At 44.7% G+C, this 16524-nt stretch overlaps 1 protein-coding gene across 2 annotated transcripts in view; it reads right to left on the bottom strand.

Moving 5' to 3' along the window:
• The window catches only part of IL1RAP (interleukin 1 receptor accessory protein), a 161100-nt gene extending 146401 nt beyond the window's left edge, over positions 1-14699 (bottom strand). The window contains exon 1 of one of the 2 annotated variants that reach the window (XM_049880343.1): positions 14486-14699. The gene's annotated coding sequence lies outside the window, so the exon portion shown is untranslated. The remainder of the gene's footprint in view (positions 1-14485) is intronic. The other variant, XM_049880350.1, reaches the window with a different exon arrangement.
• Between the last annotated feature and the right edge of the window lie 1825 nt (positions 14700-16524).

Below are 16524 nucleotides of genomic sequence, written 5' to 3' on the forward strand. Positions count from 1 at the left end.
TGACTAGGGGGAAACCCTGGTGACGTAGTGGTTAAGAGCTATGGCTGCTAACCAAAAGGTCAGCAGTTCAAATTCACCAGGTGCTCCTTGGAAACCCTAATGGGGAGGTCTACTCTGTCCTACAGGGTCACTATGAGTAGGAATTTACTCAACAGCAATGGGTTTGGTTTTTTTTTTTTTTACACTATAGGGAACCATATGGGGCTATGAGTTGGAATGGACTTGACAGCAAAGGGTTTGGTTTTTTTTCTGGGCACCAGAATGTGCCTAAAATGTGTTTGCGTGAAATACTGAATATACCATGGACTGCCAGAAGAATGAACAAATCTGTCTTGAAAGAAGCACAGCCAAAGTGCTCCTTGGAAGTGAAAATGGCGAGACTTCATCTCATGTACTTTGGGCCTCTTACCAAAAGAACCAGTCCTGGGAGAAGGACATCATGCTTGATAAAGTAGAGGGTCAGCGAACGAGAGGAAGACCCTCAACAAGATGGATCAACACAGTGGCTGCAATGATTGGCTCAAGCATAGCAAGGATTGCGAAGATGGTGGAGGACCAGGCGGTATTTTGTTCTGTTGTACGTAGGTTCATTATGAGCTGGAACCAGCTGGACACACTGAACAACATTATTATAACAGACACATTCTGGGCACCCGGAATACAGCGGTGAACAAAAAAATGGCCCCTGTCGTTGTGGATTTTACAGTCTAGTGGATGGTGAAATAAACAGTAAACAATAGACATAATAAATGAATCAAACAGTATGTGAGACGCTGAAAACGTGGCAAGTGCTGTGGAAAAAAGAAGATGAAGAGCAGGGTAAGGGAGAGCAAGAAGCAGGGGTGCGTGTGGGAATCAGGATGAGGGGTAAGTTTACATCAGTTGAAATAGCCTTCTCCTGAGAGATACTGAACCAACACTTCAAGGAGAGGACGAAGTCATACGCGGAGAGTTATCCGGGAGACTGAGTCAGAGAGGAAACAGAACAAAATTCTTAGGAGGCCTTGCAAGGTACTTTAAAATTGTCTTATACACTGATTAAACTATTATGTGGTTACGTGTGCCAGTCACTGTTCTAGGCACTTCACATCTATGAAGTCATTCAATTCTCACTACCATTGAATCCGTTATATAATCTTTATTTACACAGAGAAGTTAAATACCTTGCCCAAGATTACACAGATGGTGCCAGGATTTAAACCTGTGTACAAAGACTCCCCTGGTGATCCGCTTCCATAAGATTACAGCCATTGAAAATCTTCAGGACCACAGTTCTACTCTGACACACATGAGGTCGCCATCAGCTGGAACTGACTCAGTCACAGGGGGATTGGTTTTTGATTTAAAAAACCTCCAAGCCATTGCTGTCCAGTTCATTCCGACTCATAGGGACCTAGGTGTTTCAGAGTAGAACTGCACTTCATAAGATTGGTTTGCTCTTGACTGCTAAACTAAAGGTTGGTGGTTGGAACTCACCCAGAGTTACTGCGGAAGAAAAGGTCTGATAATCTGCTTCCGTTAAGATTACACCCAAATGAAAAGGCATGAGGGGACAGGAAAGCTGGTAATGGGGAACCCAAGGTTGAGAGGTGGAGAGTGTTGACATGTCGTGGGGTTAGCAACCAATGTCACAAAACAATATGTGTATTCACTGTTTAATGAGAAATTAATTTGCTCGGTAAGGCTTCACCTAAAGTATAATAAAAGAGAAAAAAAAAAAAAGATTGCACCCAAGAAGACCCTATGGAGCAGTTCTACTCTGAAACACACGGGGTTGTCATAAGTCAAAATCAACTCAAAAGCAGCTAACAACAACAATCTTATGGAAGTAGATTGCCAGGCCTTTCTTCTGTAGCACCACTGGGTGGATTCCAACGACCAACCTTTGGTTAGCAGCCAACACCAAACCATCTGCACCACCCAAGGACCTAAAAAATTTTTTAAAAAAAGCAGACCCTACAATATACTACCTCTCAGTATGGAAAATTCAAGCCCAGAGATTCTCGGGCTTCAGTGCAGAGGCCCTAGATACCTGCCTCTTAACAAACTATCCAGATGATTTTGATGCAGGTGGTCCAGGAACCACGATTCGAGGATCGCTGTTCTAATTCCTCCTTGACATGGATGCTTTCCCAATATTTGCAGGTAAATACCATATGCACTTCCTACCCCTTCCCATTCCCATTGTTCTTTTCGATGGCTTTGTGGTCTAAAATCATGCACTTATAACATATACAGTATGTCTGGGGAAGTTATGGGGAAAATGAAAGCTCAGAGTTTAAAGAAAGAAAAGTTGACTTCCCAAAACTTGCCAATCAATGGGGGTCATAAAAGAGAAAAGGAAACATAAGTCCTCACTTTATTCAGGTCTCTGCTCAAATGTTTCCCCCTCACAGAGACCTTCCCAGACAACTATAGCCAAGAGGGCACCACCAGTCACTCTGGGTCCACCCCTCACCTTACAATGCCGCCTATTACTTTATTTACTGAAATGTTCCTACCATAATAAATTGCAAGTTCTATCACAGTGCAGGTATTCAGTCTGTTTTGTTTGTTTGTTTGTTTTTGTTTTTTACTGCAGTACCCTATGGTATCTAAAATCCTGGCACATGGTAGGTAGGCAACAAACATCTGTTGAATGTGTACAAGCTCTACTTGAACAGAATTCGTGCCCATCGTGTTGCCCATTGTATCTCTAGCAACTGCCTTAGTATACAGGAAACTCTTAATAAACAGACGATGAATGAGTAATTAAATGGGAGGGTAAAGGAGTGGATGGAAGGATGAATGGCTAGGTGGAAGAAATGGATGACAGCATATTGCAAGATGTGAGTTCTACCATCATGAAGGACGACATGGCCAAGGTGCTCATTTCACCTCTGTGTTGATATCTCCCAGTTTCTTCATTTCCAGGTGGTACTCCAGGTCTCTTAAATTCAACAAGTCCAAATTGTATTTCTTGTCTTCTCCTCTAATGCTGCTCTTGGTTCTATGCTCCCTATTGCAATGAATGGCACCAATTCATCAGGTTTATCCCTGATCCCTACTTGAGCCCTGGGGGCACTGGTGGTTCGGCGGTAGAATTCTCACCTTCCAGGCAGCAGACCCGGTTCAACTCCCAGCTTTGCTGCACCTCATGGGCTGCCGCTGCCTGTCCGTCAGAGGAGGCTTGCGTGTTTCTATGACGCGGAACAGGTTTCAGAGAAGCTGCCACACTAAGACGGACTAAGAAGAAAGGCCTGGAGATCAACTTCCAAAAATCAGACAATGAAAACTCTATGGACCATAATGATCCAATCTGCAACTGATCATGGGGATGGCACAGTACTGGGCAGTGTTTTCTTTCATTGTGCATAGGGTTGTCATGACTTTACAGCAGCAAACAACAACAACGCTTCGCCACTACATGTAATCCACCGCCAACTCTTAGCATGTTGTCTACAACCCACACGCTTATAATCTCATCAGAATATGAAGTAGACTAATGCAACAGCCAGGAAACCCTTAGTGGCTAAGGGCTACAGCTGCTAACGAAAAGGTCGGCAGTTCGTATCCACCAGGTACTCCTTGGAAATCGTCTGGAGCAGTTCTACTCTGTCCTGTAGGGTTGCTATGAGTCAGAATCGACTCGAAGGCAATTAGTTTGGTTCGGTTTTGGAACGCAACAGACTTTTAACTGTCTCTTTGTCTCCATTTTGATCCAGTCTCATCACTACTCCTTTAAACACTTCCCATTGGCCTCAGAATTATCTCTCTGAAACACATCTCTGCTGTCTCTCTCCCTCCTTAAATATCTTCAGTGACCCACTACTGCCTACAGAAAAAAAAAAAAAAAAACAGTATGTAGATATATATATAAAAACCAAACCAAACCCAGTGCCGTCAAGTCAATTCCGACTCATAGCAACCCTATGGGACAGAGTAGAACTGCCCCATAGAATTTCCAAGGAGTGCTTGGTGGATTCAAACTACTGACCCTTTGGTTAGCAGCCATAGCACTTGACCACTATACCACCAGAGTTTCCATATATATATACATATATGTCATTTGAAATCCTCCATAACCTTGTCTTAATTTACCCTTCAAATTATTTCCCAAGCCACCTCCCCACTTATTCTATCTTAAGTCTCCACTTAATACCCTCTATCTCACGAGTACACTCTATTTTGAGTCATTTCCTTCTTTCAGTCCCGTTGACCCCTTTATCTATAATGTTCATCTTCATAGCTCTATTTAAGCAAACCCTCCCCATTGCAAAAGGCCCTGAGCTAAATCACCTCCTATATGAGGCCTTTCCAAATAAGCCCATCCAGAAATACTCTTACGTCCACTTCTCCCGTACAACTCAGTTAACAGTTATTCTGTAGTGCTTACTACTGTCTGCCTTATCAATTGTACCTACTCTGTCTTGGATGCCTCTAACCACTACGACCCAGCAACATAGCATGCATGCAACAGGAAGCACCCACCAGCATCTAAGACAAACGTCTAGCCCCTTTCCCCAACCCCAACCATCTATATGCCCAACTGTATCTTTCCAATCTCTGCCTTCTTCTGAATTCTTGGTTGAGACACTAGTATCAGTCTTGGTTCTGGCCTTCAGCATGTTCCTCTGGTTCTTTGGGCCCCATACCGGTTCCTGTAGAAATCTTGTCCTTGTGATTTATGATGTTGAGAGGGATGTGTTGGCCCAATGATTGTTGGGGAGAAAAAGATCTTTATCAACAGAGGCTTATCCAATGCTCTGTGAATGTCTTATTTCTCCCACCAACTAGCAAGCATTCAGAGGACAGAAACTCTGACTTATTATTCTTGTTGTAACATAGCATCCAGTACTTAATCCATGTCTAATAAATGTTTGCCAAACTGGGCACATTCCCTTACCAGCCTGAGGCATCTATTTAATATACGCCCCATCTCCATTTGAGTGTCATCAAATGCGTGAAGCCTCAGGATAAATAGCACTGAAGGATGATCCAGGAGCAATGAGTACTGAGTGCCTTCTGTGTTGTTGGTGCTGGTGATAGCCGCCATATAGTTGATTCTGACTCGTGGTGATCCCATGTGTGCAGAGTACTATTGGTCCATACGGTTTTCAAGGCTGTGACCTTTCAGAAGCAGACCACCAAGGCCTGTCTTCTTAGGTGACTCTGGGTAGGTTTGAACTGCCAGTCTTTCAGCTAGTAGTCAAGGGCTTAACCACTTGCACCACTCAACTGCCTTACAGGTGATGAAACTAAGCCTGGACAGCATAAGCAAGCAGTAGATTTAGTTTTCAAGCCCATCCCGACTCCAAAGCCAGCCCACTTTTCACTACCCACTCTATCTATTAGACCCCTCTGTCCCTACCATTGTCTCACTTTGTTATTGGAAAAGTGAAGCCTTATCTTCCAGAAAAGTACTACTTGGTGATTATTATCACTCTTAAGTTGCCGTCATTTCTATAAGCTGAAAGAACTCCTATATTTCAATGAGACCCAAGCTCCTTCCATGGACACTAAATTAGCTCAAAATAGGAAGAAAGAGAATGTGAACTCATAATGCTTAAATCCAAATGGAAGCCAAATATTTCATCCATTTATTTCTTCGTAAAAGATTATAGTGATTAATAGTGATAGAGAGCCTGCTTTTTAAAAAGGCTCTACATTAATTTTCCCAAACAATAAATGTCATGGTGCCTAACCCAGCTGTCTATCTTCTCTTCCTACCCTAAACCTGGATCCTAGGGAGAAAAAGTGTCCACAAGTCACGGAAACATGGCAGAATCGCATCATTAAGGAAACAGGAGGTGTCGTCATGGATCTGACTCCTAGTGTAGTACTCAGTTGTGACCCTCACTGAAGCCAAGTGGGCTCTGGGATATCTGGGACTTTAAATGCTCCATACGTCATGATACATGGAAGCCTCTGTGGAGAGTGGAGTGACGGTTTGTTCTCAGGCTTCCGTGGTCCTTCCTACACCATTACTCTACAATCACAAATCCACAGAACACTGTACCTTAGAGAGCACCTTGTCCAAATTCCTTACATTACAAATGATCAAATGGCAGCCTAAAGAAGGAAAAGAATTAACCAGTGGCAGAGCTGGTTTATTGAATGGCTGAGATAAAAATGCACCATCTTGGAGTTAGAAAGCTAGGGTCTAAGGGCCAGCTTCACAGCTCACCAGCTATGTGGTCTTAGCAAATATTTAAGCCTCTCTCAACTGCTCCATATTTTGGACATGTTATCAGGAGAGATCAGTTCCTGGAGAAGGACATCATGCTTGGTAAAGTAGAGGTCAGCGAAAAAGACGAAGACCCTCAACGAGACTGATGACACAGTGGCTTCAACAATGAGCTCAAGCATAACAATGACTGTGAGAATGGCCCAGGACCCAGCAGTGTCTCTGTTGTAAATGGGGTCACTATGAGTCAGAACTGCCTCCAAGGCACTTAACAACAACAACAATTGCTTCATATACATGTGAACGCTGGCCAATGAATAAGAAAGACCAAAGAAGAACTGATGCCTTTGAATTTGGTGTTGGCCAAGAATACTGACTATACCGTGGACTGCCAGAAGAAGGAACAAGTATGTCTTGGAATAAGTACAGCCAGAACACTCCTGAGAAGCAAAGATGGCAAGACTTAAGTCTCACGTACTTCGGACATGTTATCAGGACGGACCCGTCCCTGGAGAAGGACATCGTGTTTGGTGTTATGGATTGAATTGTGTCCCCCAAAAATGTGTGTCAACTTGGCTGGGCCATGATTCCCAGTGTTGTGTGATTGTTTAACCATTTTGTGATCTGATGTGATTTTCCTGTGTGTTGTAAATCCTACCTCTATGATGTTAATGAGGTGGGATTAGTGGCAGTTATGTTGAGGCAAGACTCAATCTACAAGATTAGGTTATGTTTTAAACCAATCTCTTTTGAGATATGAAAGAGAGAAGCAACCAAAGAGACACGGGAATCTCACACCACCAAGAAACAAGAGCCAGGAGAATAGCATGTCCTTTGGACTCAGGGACACTGCACTGAGGAGCTCCTCAACTGGGAAAGATGGATGACAAGGACCTTCCTCCAGAGCCAACAGAGAGAGAAAGCCTTCCCTTGGAGCTAGCACCCTGAATCTGGACTTCCAGCCCCTGGACTGTGAGAGAATAAATTTATCTTTCTTAAAGCCATCCACTTGTGGTAATTCTGTTATAGCAGCCCTAGATAACTAGATAATTAAGAAATAGAGGGAGACCCTGAATTAGATGGATTAACACAGTGGCTGCAACAATGGGCTCAAACATAGCAATGATTGTAAGGGTGATGCAGGACCAGGCAACACTTCGTTCTATTATATGCAAGGTTGCTATGAGTTGGAACTGACTTGACAAAACTAACAAAAACAATAATCTCTGGGAGACTCAGGAGAGAAAACTGTGTTGGCCACACCTACCCTGACTACCTAAAAATCATTGTAAAAAACAATTTTATAAGTGTGTGCATGTGTGTATGTAATAACATAAGCATTGTGCAGATTTAAAGTATAAAGTTCTATATAAATGAAAATTATCACTATTTGAACCTAGGGCGTTTATCTTCTAATCCAACATCCATTGCATGTACAATGGAATCATTGCCACTGTTATTTATAATAAAGACTAAATCCTCTCTGCACCAGGCTCTTAACAAACCTTATGGCATATGATTGGCACCTCCCAAAAATTCACTGGCCTGATGAAATGGGTTTTATTATCCCCATTATACAGATGCTGAAAATAAGGCACAAACAGACCAAATAACTTGTCAAACCAAGGGAGATTGATCTGATCCCCAAATCCCTGGTTTTCCTACTAGGTTATGCAGCTATAATTTCAGGGCGCCATAGCATCTAACCATAACTGGCTTAAGGAGCTGCACTGTCTACGACAAGAACATTGTTAGGTACCAGGGTTCACAAAATGACTGGTTCTCTTTTCTGTTGCCTTTAGCATTGATTGGGAGAAGAGGGAGCCAATGTCAACACAAGGACTTAAGTGCCAGACAGGTAGAAACCACAGGCTTTTCCCAGGTATAAAATGGACAGAAAAGGTCATCCATCTTTATGTTCAACCCATGCCAATTATATTAAATAAGAGCTGGACTGATGTGAATTCTTCTCTGGTTTTAGAACTCCTGAGATGGAAACTCCTTACAGCTGCCTGTTTCCCCTGGAAACTTCCTACTTTCTTTCAAGTAATTTATTTATGACATTTTACACTGGCCTTGCTGTCAATATATGCAAGTCCGCACTTCAGTGTCATCCTTCATGGTGTTTACTGAGAAACACCCTTCAGTATTTGGATAGAAATGTGTTTCCCATCACTGAGCCAGTGAAGTCCAACCTCCTAGAGTCTGTGACTCTTTATCACTTGTCTGATTTTGTGACTGCAAAATTGAAGGAAATTTTATTAGTCTGTAGAGGCAAAATTTGAGAAAATTAACGATACACTAAAGTACGAGAAAACCAGAAAGCTGATTGCGGGCCTACCTGACACAATATGAATCCATCGTGAACTAATGTTTTTAAGGACAAAGCAGTTTGCTAGGCACGGCGCAGAGGTACCCTGTGCTCAGCCACTTAGGTGCTAATCAGGGACCTGGACAAGAACACAAGGGCACAGATTACCACAGGTTAAAAAAAAAAAAAACCACGATAGTGATACAAAATGTTATACGCATTGAAAGAAGGCAATCAAAGGGGCTTCATGGACTGGGAAGAATCAAGAAAAGATATAAGCAGCATGGTTGGAGTTACGGATTGAATTGTGTCTCCCAAAAATATGTGTTGTAAATCCTAACCCCTATACCTGTGGAGGAGCCCTGGTGGTGCAGTGGTTACCAGCTTGGCTGCTAACCAAAAGGTCAGCAGTTCAAAACCACCAGCTGCTCCTTGGAAGCCTCTAGATCTGCCCTCTAGGGTCACTGTGGGTCAGCATCGACTTGACAGCAATGGATTTGTTTTTGTATTTTTTTTGTTTTGTTTTGGTTTATACCTATGGAAGGAGCCTTGGTGGTGCAATTGTTAAGCACTGGGATGCTAATCGAAAAGATCTGCAGTTCAAATCCCACCAGCAACTTCATGAGAGAAAGATGTGCCAGTCTGCTTCAGTAAAGACTGACAACCTTGGAAATCCTATGGGGCAGCTCTACTCAGTCCTATAGGGTCCCTGGGAGTTGGAATAGACTTGATGGCTGGCAATGGGATACCTATGAATGTAATTCCAGTTGAGAATAGGGTTTTCTTTGTTATGTTAATGAGGCCATATCAGTGTAGGGTATGTTTTAAGTTAATCACTTTTTAGGAGTAAGGAACAGATCAGGTACAGGAGAAAGAAAACTCAAATGGAAAAACACTGATGCTATGTGGAGATTGCCAAAGAACCAAGGAAGAGAAGCAGGAAAGAGAAGGATCTTCTCTCAGAACCCACAAAGAGAGAAAGCCTTCTCCTGGAGCCAGTGCCCTAAATTTGGACTTCTAGCCTCCTAACTGTGAGAAAATAAATTCCTGTTCATCAAAGCCTCCCCCTTGTGGTACTTCCATCATAGCAGCACTAAGAAAATAAGGCAGTTGAGATGGAAAGAGGAAGAAAGAAGATAGCGGCGGTGGTAATACTGTATGAGAATACAGGGAGGTACATTTCTGAATCTAGTTACGCAAGCCCTCAGATTTTATGGTATGGTGTCTAGTAAATGTAGAATGGTTGACCAAGAGGCTCAGCTCTCAGGCACACACAGGTTCCAATCCTTACTAATTAGATAACCATGGGCAAGTCTGTTAGTCTCTCTGAGCCTCAGTTCTCTCATCTGTAAAAGACAGACACTAATATATATCTGAGAGTTATTTTTATGATTAAATGAAATGGCAGATGTACACAAACCGATGAATGCTGATTTCCCCTGGTCTCAACTATTTGGCCAGAAAATACACCTGTCTCCTGGGTGTCAAACAATGAGAATATTTTCTCTTTAATGCCTTTTCCCCCTTTTAAACTTGACGTTGGCAAAGAGATGTGGTCATAGAATTTCAGAGTTCAAAGGAATTTTAAAGAAAAATATTGTAGCTGAAGGACCTTAGGGATCATCCAACCCAGCCAGCCCATATTTTAGGCCCAAAGGTAGAGAAACTTTTCAGTCACACGCAAGTCAAAAATAGAATCAGAACGGCAGGATGGGGCTGGGGTGGGTCATTGGTCCCAGTTAGAGTACTCAGTTCTAGTCCAGAAGTCGATAATTTAAGGTCCTTCTTAATTCTAAAATAAAACGCATATATGAGTTTCAGCAGGAGCACTTAATTTGTGACTCCGGTCATTCTACTTAACCGCTCAGAGCCTCAGTTGCCTCGAAAAACACAAAGGATTATTCCAAGGACTAAATGAGCCCATATACGGAAAACAGTCAGCACAAACCATGACAGAGTTCAGTAAACGGTAGCTATTAACTTTTGATTATCATAATTTTACAGACTAATAAATTGAAGGCAGAGAAAGCAGAGGAAAGAACTCATGTTAATTAAATGTCTTCTATGAATAAGACACTGAGACAGGGAGTTTTAACTTCCAAGTAGCATTCCATGTCCCCATTTCCCAGCTGAGGAGACTAAGGCACTCCCCGATACAATAACTTGCTTCAGGTACTTGTCATCATCAATAACCCCACACTGCCACAGCTGCCAGAGCTACTCAGCATAAAGTCAGGGGGGAGGAGGAGTCCTGACAACCCTGTCAGTGTCCATGTGTCCATTCAACTGCCAAAACCAGCAGTCTCAACCTCAAAAAAGAAAAAATATATTTTGGGCAAATGAGTATAGCTAACCTAAATTTCCCCTAAAATTTCAGATACCAAATGTTCTGTAACCTTCCTGTTTTTTTTTTCCCCCACACAGAACAATTTCCAAAATGGGCAAAAAGCACAGTAGGTGGCTGTCTTGAAGAGCGCACGGGCACGGTGACAGTGACTCACCGGCTCCTCCATCTGTGTCACCGGCAAAAGCCTGACAAAGTTGAGCAACAAATGAAACTGTGTGTACACTGGAGATAACCTTTATTTCTTTTTCTCTCTCCTGCCTCCTCCTCTGATTTCCTCCAGTCCCATTCTGTTTTCCTAACTGTTCCAGGTAGGATGCTGCTAACCGCCTACCTTGTGCAAAAGCAAACAAACACGTGCTCCTATGGCAAAAGCTGGGAGCCAAACGCTTCTCCTCGAACAGAGTTTGCAAGAACAAAGCAGAGACACCTGATGGCCTGGGAGGTGTCTCAGCGGAGAAATTGTTCCACCGCCTGGCCGGAAACAGACATGACCATCTTCCTACAGAAGCCTGCAGCTACCACCCTCCACAGAGAGGACTGAAACTCCAGCAGGTGACCAGCACTGGTAGCATGCAGTTATCTTTCTGCAAACGGTGACTTTGCGTACTGCTCTGTGTGTCGCCGTTTACCCACAGAGCTGACGGAAGAGATACGTAATGCTATGGTCACTCATGACACTCATTCCTTGATCTTCTTATCACCCTGCAAGCTAGCATGTAGACAGCTGGGGGAAGGAACCACTCAGAACATGAAAGAAAAACATGACATAATTCTGAACTCTATGTCTTCATAGTACTCTTCTTCCTATGAATTGAAGACATATCATTACATCAAACCCCGGCACATGAGAGTAGGAAGGCTGCCTCAGAGATTTCCCTTATAAACTCTCTCTCCTGAGAGTCAGCCTTACCAGTTCCATGTTTAAGGATTGTTCTATTAGTACAGTAATATCCCCTTTGGGGCAGAAAGGATCACCTACCATCACGAGCCAAATAAGGTAAGTTTAACAACTGAAGCAATTTGTTAAAGGTCTCATTGGAGAGGTGACAGAGCAATGGGAAAAGACCTGAAATAGAAGTCAAACAGTTTGATTTGTGGTGGTGTGAGCTGCCATTGAGTAGTCTCCCACTCCTGGTGACCTTATGTATAACAGCACTAATTGTTCTGCCAGGGTAGACATTTACCAACCTCATGACCCTTGGAAAACTCATTCCTCAGAGTCTCCCTCAGTTTCCATCTCACCAAATTGAGAACAGCTAAGAAGTGACATCATTTAATGCAGACCTAATCACTACATGTACTTTACATTACTCCATTTAAATCAGTTGCTCTTGAGTCGATTCCACCTCATGGCAACCCTATGTGTGTCAGAGTAGAATGTGGTCCATAGGGTATTCAGTGGCTGATTTTCCTAAAGCAGATCGCCAGGCCTTTCTTCTGAGGTGCCTCTGGGTGGACCCAAACCTCCAACCTTTCAGTTAGCAGCCAAGCATGTTAACCATTTGCATCACCCAGCAAAGTAGGTTTGACCGCAAAACCTGGGTTCCTTTTCCTATTAATATGCCAGTCATTTACTTCTCCCAGGGCTATTGCAAATAACAAGGAAGATAATTTATGTGGAACACACTTGGGAAATTTTGAAGTTCTATACATATGCATGGTTTTAGTAAGAACAAATAATAACCTGAATAAGTAGAAAGGGTATAACTGGGTGGCCTTTCTTCAAAGAACCAAAACCCAAAGGAATCAGCATTCAGTCTCACTTCCAGCCCCTTGTTCTCACCTTACTCTGAGCATTTTCCTTTTCCCCACAAGTCCCCAGACTCTCAGGCACACGTTCACATGCATCCTGGTCAGCTCATCACCATGCAGGTGCACGGAACAGGCAGACTGAAGCAAGTGATCCATCCTCAGAGAATGGTTGGTGTGGGATGCACCAAGGCGGGTACCACCAAGCTCTGCCTTCCCTCGAGACGCACCACACCCCCCCCCAGCAAACGCACTGATGCCACCCAAATGGTATGGGCTGTGAAGGAGGGAGCTAACTATAAATGCTGGATGCTCTCTTAAGTCAGGGACTCTGAACGATGCCTGTATTTAGTAGTAAACAATTGTAGGAAGTCAATCAGAATAAAATCGAACGTCATGAGTGGAGTGTGTGGGGGAAGTGATTTAATTTTAAAATACTAATAACAACGTAAGACTTGACAATTGCGTGTGTGTGTGTCTGTGTTTAAAACGAAGCAAATCTGTATCCTGTAGAGGCGGAATTTAACGGCCTCACTGCACAATCCAGGAAATACATAAGATTTTGTTGTCGTTTTTCCACACTAACTAAAATATATGAGTTGCTTCTCTGACCTAAGAGAGGAGAAAATAAGGGCTGAGAAAAGTCTGGAACATGAAGGCACTTCCAACTTCCTTTGCCCTTCTCCTACCTCTTATTAAATTCAAGACCCTCTTTGTGAAATGCTGCGCTCTGATCAGGGCAGCTCACAAAGAGGAGGTTCGACCCAAAAACTACTAGGAAAACTGCATTACCGAGAAACAATATTTCTATATTCTAAGTTAGGCACATAATCCAAGTCACATGTGGTCCACATTCTGAAAACCATTTGTATAAGAGACATTCAAACTTCAAAGGAGAAAGCACCACAGTCTGGAGTTCACATTATTTGAATGACTCCATTTAACCCTCCCAACCACTGGAAGGGACCACTGTGACTGTAGTAATCTCCATTTGGTCGCTGACAATCTTGAGGATCAGAAATGTTGGTTAACTTGCTCTAGTTCACACAGCTAGTAAGTGGCAGAGCTGGAGACAAAACAGGTAAGCAGGGAACCAAAAATGTCGCAAAGCGCCCTGGTTCACAATTTCACAACCAGAGGGTGGAGGGAAGACAGGCTGGGAACTGGCTCTTAAAGGAAACGACTATAAGTTAGTTTTTCTGTTTGCGATTTTCTTTTTAACCGGTCTTCCTTATTCGCTCCCAGCACTCCGAAGTGGGAAGGCGCTATGGCTCCGTAAGTCGGCTCTTCCTAAAAAAGGGGCATTCTATCCTCCACAGGGCCAGCATCTCCACTTTGTCAGGGGCTGTGACATAATACGAGGTTACCGGCAACCCTCTCCCCCGACTCCGGCAAGCGCAGGACTGACACCTAGGGCAGGGGCATCTTTAGAGAAAGCAGGTCAGGCGAGGAGGAAGCAGGGCTGCAGGCTGCCCTTACCCAGGCTGTCACCGCTCTGAGTTGGGAGCGACGTGGTGCCGAGTGGAGTGGTCAGGCTGGACGAACTACCCCTCTATCCCCGCTGCTTGGGGAAGCCCTCTGAATAAAACAAGCTGGGGGAAGATCGGGATAGATCCCCCAAAAGGCTGGGAGCGGGGGGGGGGGCGGGGGGACACAACAGGGCACAGCCGTCCCACAACTGCATTACTTAAACCTCAACAAAGCACAGATGGGGCACTGCACAGCTGGGTTCGAGTCCTGGCCTCAGGACAAACCAGCTGCGCGACCGGTCCCGGCCGCTGCCTTGCTCCGTGCCTCAGTTTCCCCTATGTAAAATAGAAGGGTTTAGGCGATCTTTTCTAAGAATCCTTGTGCGCCGAATTTCTGCGATTTGCACGATTCCTTCGAGCCCGCATGGCAGCGCGAGACTCACCTTTCGTGGGAAGCCGAGCCGGCGCAGCGAAGGCGGTGAGGACCGGGGGTCGCCTGGCACTGCTTCTCCCAGCGCGTGGGTCCAAAACCGAGCCCCGGAGACCCTGATCGGGTGATTCTTCCCCAATAAGCATCTTACTTTCCGCCGCACTTTCTTTTTCCCCTTTCGGGGCTCCTCCCCTGGCGAGGCGCGATTGGCCGCGGCCGTGCGGCTCAGGCTCCGCCCGCCGCCGGCTCGCCAGCCGCCCCCGCTCCCTGGTTCCCGGCGCCGGGGCCGCGGGGAGGTACCGAGGGCAGCCCCGCCCGCCGCAAGGAGGAGCCGAGCCCGGCCCGACTGCCCGCAGGACCGAGGCTGCGCCCGGGCCCTTCGGCGCGCTGCCCCGGCCTAGGCTGGCTGGAGCGCGCAAGGAACGGGGAGCGTTCGCCCTGCAGCTGGGCGCGCAGCCGGGAACTGAAGACTCCCACCACACAGACAGACAGACACACACACAGAGACACACACACACACACACTCATACACGCAAACATTGCTCTTGCAAGATCACTGTCACAGTCGAGATCCATGCCACCCTGCCTTTTCTTCCCATCCCTATGCATTTAGCCATCATCCTGCAAGGCCGTGAATCAACTCAGGCTACACGATTTGCGTTCCCACTATGTGCCAAGGGGAGACCTGGTGGCGCAGTGGTGATGAACTCCGCTGCTAACCAAAAGATCAGCAGTTTGAATCCCCCAGCCGCTCCTTGGAAACCCTATGGGGCAGTTCTACTCTGTCCTGTGGGGCCGCTAAGAGTCAAAATTGGCTCGATAGCAATAGGTTTGGCTTTGGGATGTGCCGAGCAAAGAGAGCGACAGGAGACAGGCGATTCCAGCAGTCCAGAGCTCAGGGTCTACTGGGGCTGTCAGTCATGGGAACAACTGATCGTGACAGCGAGACTGATTTGTTTATATCCTTTGTATCCAGCACCGTGCCTAACACAAAGTAGGCACTCAATACGCGTACGCAGAATGAGTGAATGAATGCAAACGCTAGTAGGATATAGAAGGAAATAATCCCAAAATAGTCATTCCCCTTTTATTCATTCCCATTTCTCCAGGATTGGACAACAGTCCTCAACTGGTCTCTGGCACGCTGGTTAGTAGCCTGTGTAGTTATTCCGAGAAGCTTTATAATGACTTACATTAAGTCACTTCCTCCTTCAAGAACCTTTTGCAGCTCCCTGTAGGTAATCCATCCTGATTTCTTCCCGACCCTCAGGGCCCTTCACGACCTGTGCCTGTTTCCTTTGGAGATTCCCTAATACGAGCAATCGACCAGATGGACTGGCCTCTTCAAACATGGCTTGCTCATGGTCACTCCCATGACTTTTCTCCCACTTCTGGTGTTACCTAACTGAATCGTATTTGTTTATTTAGGCAAGAAATCAGGATCCAAAGAAAGCGATTAAGAAGAGGGAGAAAAATAACACAAAAGAAGAAAAGGGCCTGGATGAATGGGGAGGAAAGGAGCCAGTAGATGCCAGTCCCTGAGCACCTGCTGAGATGCCGCCCCTGCCCTCAGGGAGCGTAACTTCCTGAGGCAAAATCCCTGTAAGGATCCAAGTCACAGAAATGTGCATGTTATTTTCACATTTCATCCTCAGTGCCACTTCCGAAAATTAATCCCAAGAGATAATTATTCATCTCTGGATACCTGGCACCAAATAAGTGCTCAGAACATTGTGACTAAACTAAAAAGGAAGTAAACCAAAAGAAGAGGAAAATTATGTGTATAAATGAAACTCCCGTTTATTATTTATTCACTAGACATATTGGAGTCACTGACTTTGTTATTTTTTTCCCCCCTTAGCCATTGTTTATAAAATACTTACAATGAAGCAGGGCCAGTCATAACGATTTTGCATACATTAATGCATTTAACCCTCCCAACAACTGATAGAGTACTATTATCATCTCCAATTTATAGATGAGATACAGAGAGGTTAAGTAATTCATCCAATGTGACCAGCCTACAAGTGAAGAATGCAAGATGAGAACCAA

The sequence above is a fragment of the Elephas maximus genome, chromosome 1, assembly GCF_024166365.1.
Source record: "Elephas maximus indicus isolate mEleMax1 chromosome 1, mEleMax1 primary haplotype, whole genome shotgun sequence".
NCBI lineage: Eukaryota > Metazoa > Chordata > Mammalia > Proboscidea > Elephantidae > Elephas > Elephas maximus.